Source organism: Tiliqua scincoides, chromosome 6, assembly GCF_035046505.1.
Source record: "Tiliqua scincoides isolate rTilSci1 chromosome 6, rTilSci1.hap2, whole genome shotgun sequence".
NCBI lineage: Eukaryota > Metazoa > Chordata > Lepidosauria > Squamata > Scincidae > Tiliqua > Tiliqua scincoides.
The window spans coordinates 49,362,215-49,368,385 of record NC_089826.1 but is presented as its reverse complement, the minus strand read 5'-3'; the positions used below and the strand labels follow the sequence as shown (position 1 = coordinate 49,368,385).

The 6,171-nt window shown below is 47.2% G+C and overlaps 1 pseudogene; it reads right to left on the bottom strand.

The window, feature by feature from the left end:
* Window positions 1-1,900: 1,900 nt before the first annotated feature.
* Window positions 1,901-2,017, bottom strand: LOC136656763 (5S ribosomal RNA; annotated as a pseudogene).
* Window positions 2,018-6,171: the final 4,154 nt, after the last annotated feature.

The following is a 6,171-nucleotide window of genomic DNA, read 5'->3' as shown; positions in this document are numbered from 1 at the left end:
CCGCCGCCTCCTATGCGTCATGGCAGCCAATGGGGTTACTCAATTCACTAAAAGGTCAGCGGTGAGGTTAGAGCCTTTGTGTCAGGCGCTGAGCCTGATGTAAAGGCTCTGGATCCAGTGGAGCATCACTCCACCGGTTCCACCTCCCTCCCTCCACACTCCCTCCCCCAGGAACGCCTCCCCCTTCCCTCTCCCTGCCTCCCCGTCATGCCTCCCCCCACCTTCTCCCTACTGCCTGCCCGCCTCCCCCCTCACTGGAACACCTTCTCCCCACCTCCCCTCCCGCTTTCCTCTCCGCTGCTCGGCGGTCCACGGCAGAGGCTGAGTGCCCGGCCAGCGCTGGGCTAGCATGGACATTCGCCCAGTGTTAGGACTCACAAATGTGTCTTACAGCACATTTGTGACAGTGCACGCTGTCAATAAGCCAGCATGTCGAGCTCAGGATTGGGCTCTCCGTTGATAAAAAAAAAATACTGCCTCAGTGTTTTACGAGGTAAGGTCACTTGAAAACGCCTTTCAATGCACCCCCTCCCACCTACTGCAGCGCACATAGAAAAGAATGGTGTGTTATGTTAGATGCAGATTTTCTCCATCACAAAGATTGCTGCCACAACCAGGCACTTTCCAATGAATATCATTATCATACCCATAAAAAGGAAACAAGAATCCATAATGAACCCAACTAAATTCACAAAAAGTTTAAAAGGTGTCTCAGCTCGCAAACGTTTCCAGTATATCATCCTTTTTTTAATCTGAGAGATTTTGAGTTCTCGTGGCAATGAAACCAAACTACCACCATAGAGGCTGTTTTGAAAAGACGTCACAACGCAATCAAACGATGCATTTCTAACAGGCTGGCTGTCTTGAGTTTTTAGGACCAGGCCATGCCAGGCACTAGTTCTTCATTAAGTCCCAGTCTCCCCATTAGAAAGGAGCAGAGAATAGGGTTTCATTCACAAACTGGGATTCTTGCACCAGCTGGGATTCTTGATTCTTCCACGCCACTCCAGACCAAGCAGAAAGGAGCACCAGCGGTTTTCACCTTCACTTGCTGTAAGATAGCATTACTGTCTGTTCACCTGGGAGAGAGGCTTTCCTCAAGTGATTGTAGAGGCATATCTAAGCATGTGCATAAGAACATAAGAACAGCCCCACTGGATCAGGCCATAGGCCCATCTAGTCCAGCTTCCTGTATCTCACAGCGGCCCGCCAAATGCCCCAGGGAGCACACCAGATAACAAGAGACCTGGATCCTGGTGCCCTCCCTTGCATCTGGCATAGCCCATTTCTAAAATCAGGAGGTTGCGCATACCCCGTAATGGATTTTTGCTCCAGAAACTTGTCCAATCCCCTTTTAAAGGCGTCCAGGCCAGTCACCATCACCACATCCTGTGGCAAAGAGGTCCACAGACCAACCACAAAAGAGGTGGCAAAGAGTTCCACAGACCTTATGTGTAAGTAGGGCATACGCTCTGGGTACCACCTGAAGGCTCACCACTTAAGTAAGTAGAAGGAATGCTGGTGATGGGATTGTGGGGTGGCAGCAGCTGCCACCTCCTCATGTTTCAGTAGTCTCGTGATCCAGCTGCTGGTCCCATTCCTTCTCCTTTGGAGGCTCCTGTTGAGCTTCCAAAGGAGACGGAATGGGAGGCAGCCAGATCATGGGGTTACCACTGCCATCAGCACTTTCTTCTCAGAAGTGGAACCTAGAAGTTATGTCATTTCATGCCCCAGGCACCACTGGCTCCAGAGAAAGCTCCTCCGTTTGGGCTTAGAGAGGACAACAATGTCACTGCCGGTTCTTCATTAAGTCCCAGTCTCCCCAGTAGAAGGGAGCAGAGAATAGGGTTCATTCATGATGGTTGGTTGGCAACCTTCAGTCTCGGAAGACTATGGTATAAGCCTACAGCACCCGGTATTCCCCGGCGGTCTCCCATCCAAGTACTAACCAGGCCTGACCCTGCTTAGCTTCCAAGATCAGACGAAATCGGGCATGTGCAGGGTAACAGTTGCTGAACTGATAATTTTTGCCCTCCATCTCTTTCCTTTACACAGGTGAACCTGAGGCTGAAAAGATAAGCAGTTAGCACAAGGCCAGCAGTGGCAGAGATTTTTCTTATTGTCATAGCCAGCCATTAGTCAGTTGTTCATCTTTCAGCCTCAGTGTTCCTCATCTGAAAATATGAACATTAATATATATATTTTTGTACTTGCTGTTGTTAGACAATTGGATATCAGAAACCCTTGTTGATCTACTGCAAATCACCTGCAGATTTACCTGTAGATCCCAATCTTCTTTATGCCTGTCCTGATGCCAGGGCAGACTCAATACTTCCTTCAGTTGCACATTGGAGAGAAATACTGCTTCAGATAGATAAGCCATCTTTCAGAGATGTGGGAAATGTCCACAGTTATTGATACTTACATTGTGCACAGGCTCCAAAAGCTTTTGAGAAGCACGGTTTTAAAATGTGCACATTTGTGTGAAATATGACCCTGATCCAAAGCCTTTAATAAGCATTGGCATTTATATAAAAATCCTTCAAATTAGCAAAGGAAGATGGCTATTTAAACTGCACCGGAACAGGCGGTTTCACCAGACTACTTGTTTTGCTAAACAGCTTGGACATACCTTTCCAAGAAGAGCTTTGTGCCCCATTTCAAGCTCTAGCTACAGTATTAACACTCGGCATAACAAAATGGTACGTAGCCCTCTTTCATCTATCTCACTGTGCTGCGTGCAGCCTTGAGAATGACCTCCAACGTCTTGTATCAACACATTTGACTGCCAAGTAGTCCACTTGAAAAAGTGATTCTGCAGATAATTTTTTTTATGAGTGACATTCTAAACAGGATTGTCTTGGAAGAGCACAAAATGGCACTGCCAGGCAATGAGATAACCTTCTTTCAACCTGCTGCTGACAGCAGCTTCTTTGTCTAAACAAATGAGAAGGAGAAAGAGAGAGGACAAAGAGGAGAGTGAACGTGACAAAAGGTTGACTAAACCGAGTACACACAATTCTCAATGTCTAACCCCAGCTCTCATTGCAGGGCGCACGTGAGATTGCTTGGATCAATGTGTCTGGGATGCAGCACTTATATATGTGCCTAACAGAACCACCTAAAATCAATTTACTTCCGTTAATCCGGTTAGCAATGATCATAGGTTCCACAGAGGTCTTAACAATACTATGCCTATCAATTCAGCAAATCTGCAGTATTCCTTCACCCCTGCCACAAATATATATACAATTTTACTTATGTAGGGTGCATAAATAAACACCAGGCACTGTTCATCTGCCTGATGCCCCCATATCTGTTTTATAAAAGAACCAAAGTTTTGATGTGTAGCATAGAAGTTGACATGACTGATCTGATCCTGAGTTCATTTTTTTTTTAATGTGAGTTGCCTACTCACCCCAATTGGAACTATAGCCCAAATGAAAGGGGAGTCTAGCCCACTCCATGGTCCCCATACCATGATCCTGATCCATACCATGGATTTTTATTTTCCATGGTTCTGTTCCATGAATTTTCCCCATACCATGATCCTGATCCCAATAATGCCCCCCAAAAAATATTAGTTGCAGAGGAGGGAAATGACGAACACACAGCCCAATCCAACTTGCACTGGAACAGGGAGGCCACCTGGCCTGCCCCATATCCAGCACAAGGTTGGGGCCCAAAACAAATCTATGTCACCTCAAGAGGTGGATCCTGTGCCGGATCCTGGCCTTCACCTTCCCGCCACCCACCCATGGGTCCACCTGCCGCCCACTGTCTCCCGCCCCATAACACCTCCTGCCCACGCTCCCCATCCCCCCCCGACCCCTGCATCGGCGTAAACTTATCTGATTCTGTCACAGCAGAGGCTGGATGCAGCAACTGCAGGCCAGCACACACCCTTGCGCCAGCCAGGCTGACACCAGAGAAGGCGCAAATGTGCTTTAAGGCACATTTGTGACACTCCCGGGCCGACACTTGCACTGGCCCCTCTCCTGTTTAGGATTGTGCCCATAATTTTGTAAATTTTCTCCACAGCCAATGGTTGTTTTGGAGGACAATATGAATTTGGGCAGTGGCATAGTGGGTGGGTTAGACCCTCGTCCAAGGCCTCAATCCCCTTCCTCTCAGTTGCCTCTTCCATGGCTGCTTAATGAAAAAGAAAAATAAATTAAAAGTTCCAGTCATAGAACATGTTGCATCACATATAGTTTGGCTCTCAATCCAAGAAACTGGATCAAGATATGTGGTTATACACGGGGAAATTTCTCTTTGTTTTTAATAAAGTATCATGAACCTTCTTACTGGGATACATCACACTGGAGAAAAAGAGAGGAACCATGTAGCATTGGGGGTGGGTGGGATTGACAGCATTCTCTTGAAAAAATTGTCGGTTGCACTGGCTCTGATCTCCTATTTGGACTTGTGGGGATCAGCGTAGGACATAGACTGCCAATTGGTCCTTTGGCATACAGTCTGTGCAAACTGACTTCCTGAAGTATGCGAGAAAAAAAGCCAGTCACCTAGACTTTTCTGTTGGTGTGAGAATGGATAAAGGCCAGGATTTTGTCACTGACCAGCTGACATGATGCACAGAAGGAAAATGTTCAGCAGAATGGCCTTGCCTCTGATTTTTTTCTTCAAGGGAAAAAGTGTGCATCTTCAAGTTTGCTTACAGCAGAAATATTTATCATTTGGAGAACAGAGAGGAAAATGCCATTGTTTACTGTCATAGGAACAGCAGTGTTTACCGTTATGTCCTATTCCAAATAGGAACGCAACTCAAGAAGGCTAGGAATAATTAAAATAATCATTCCAGGCATCCTGGGTTGGCCCATCCATGAAACGAAAAGTGCAGTCCTGACCTTTGCTAGTGCCAGCGCAGTGGCTGCTGCACCAGCGCTAGCCATCGTCAAAGTGCTGTGCGATGTTCACAGGTAAGGAGCGCTGGTGGGAAGGTCTGCCTCATCTCACCAGCACTGGATCCAGAGGTGCAGCTGCCAGAGCAAGTAGCAGCTGCTCTGTGAAGCTCAGGGATGGGAAGAGGTTGGGAGAGGGTGAGGAGGGGTTGATCAGGCCCAGGAAGGGGTGGGATTGGGGGAGGAGGCCTCTGCCATATCCTGTTCCCTCTCTGCCATCCCCTCCCCATCTCTGCCATAGCCTATTCCCCCTATTTCCCCTGATGGGGCTTCTCAGACTTGTGCCAGCAATTTCCGAGATGGTCCGAGAAGTGCCATTGAGCAGGCTAGGCCTCGACAATGGGGTAGGGGAACAAATGTTCCCTTACCCCAAGTAGAGCTTAAGTCTGCTAAATCCCAGCACTGAATACAGTGGCCAACTTCCCTCTCCCAGCGCCCGGGGCAAATGGCGTTCCCCCCAGTGAGATGCTTCCCCCCCCCTGCAGAAAGCCGCACAAAGCCCCCGTGGGCACAAAGCCACAAAAGAGGTGGATGGATGGTGGCATTTGCCTTTGCAGGTCCTCCTTCTGTCCTCTGAACTTAAAGGAAGAGGGAAACTGAGACAAAAAAAGAAGTGTGGAGGAGGAATGTGGTGGGCTAGAACATGCCCAATCACTCTCCTCTCCTCCACGCTTCTTCTGTCTCCCACTTTCTTTTCAAATCCAGGGACTGGAAGATGGAGCAGCAGCAGAAACTATGACTGACACACCACCAGGTAAAACAAGGAGCAGCATTTGGCAAGCAAGCTCTGTTGTTGGGAGATCTTGGGTCAGTCCGACAGGCATCATTCAACAATGAATTCAATGAGATGAAGAAAAGCCTTCTGATTACTTCCTAGCTTTGTTTGCAAGTGCCATTTGACTATTTTGTGAGTATTACAATAAATATCTTTCCCCAATAAACATAACTTGGCTTTCAGTGGTTAATTTTGCCCCACTGTTTAACTAACCATAACTGTCGGCCTTCTTACATTTCTATCTTCCTGTAGGCCTGGCTTATTCTGTTTCTAATGGAATTAGTTGTTTAATAAGAATGTGTTCCTATTAACTTCATTAGTTGTTAGATCAGGGCCTAAGAAATTACTTGATCTTGCTCTAATTGAGGTCAGCACTGAAGGAGGCAAAAGTTCTAAACGGCCAATGCAATAAGCCATCATGCATAATGTATCACTAAATGTTTTGTTCAATTATTGTGACAAATGTAGCTTTCC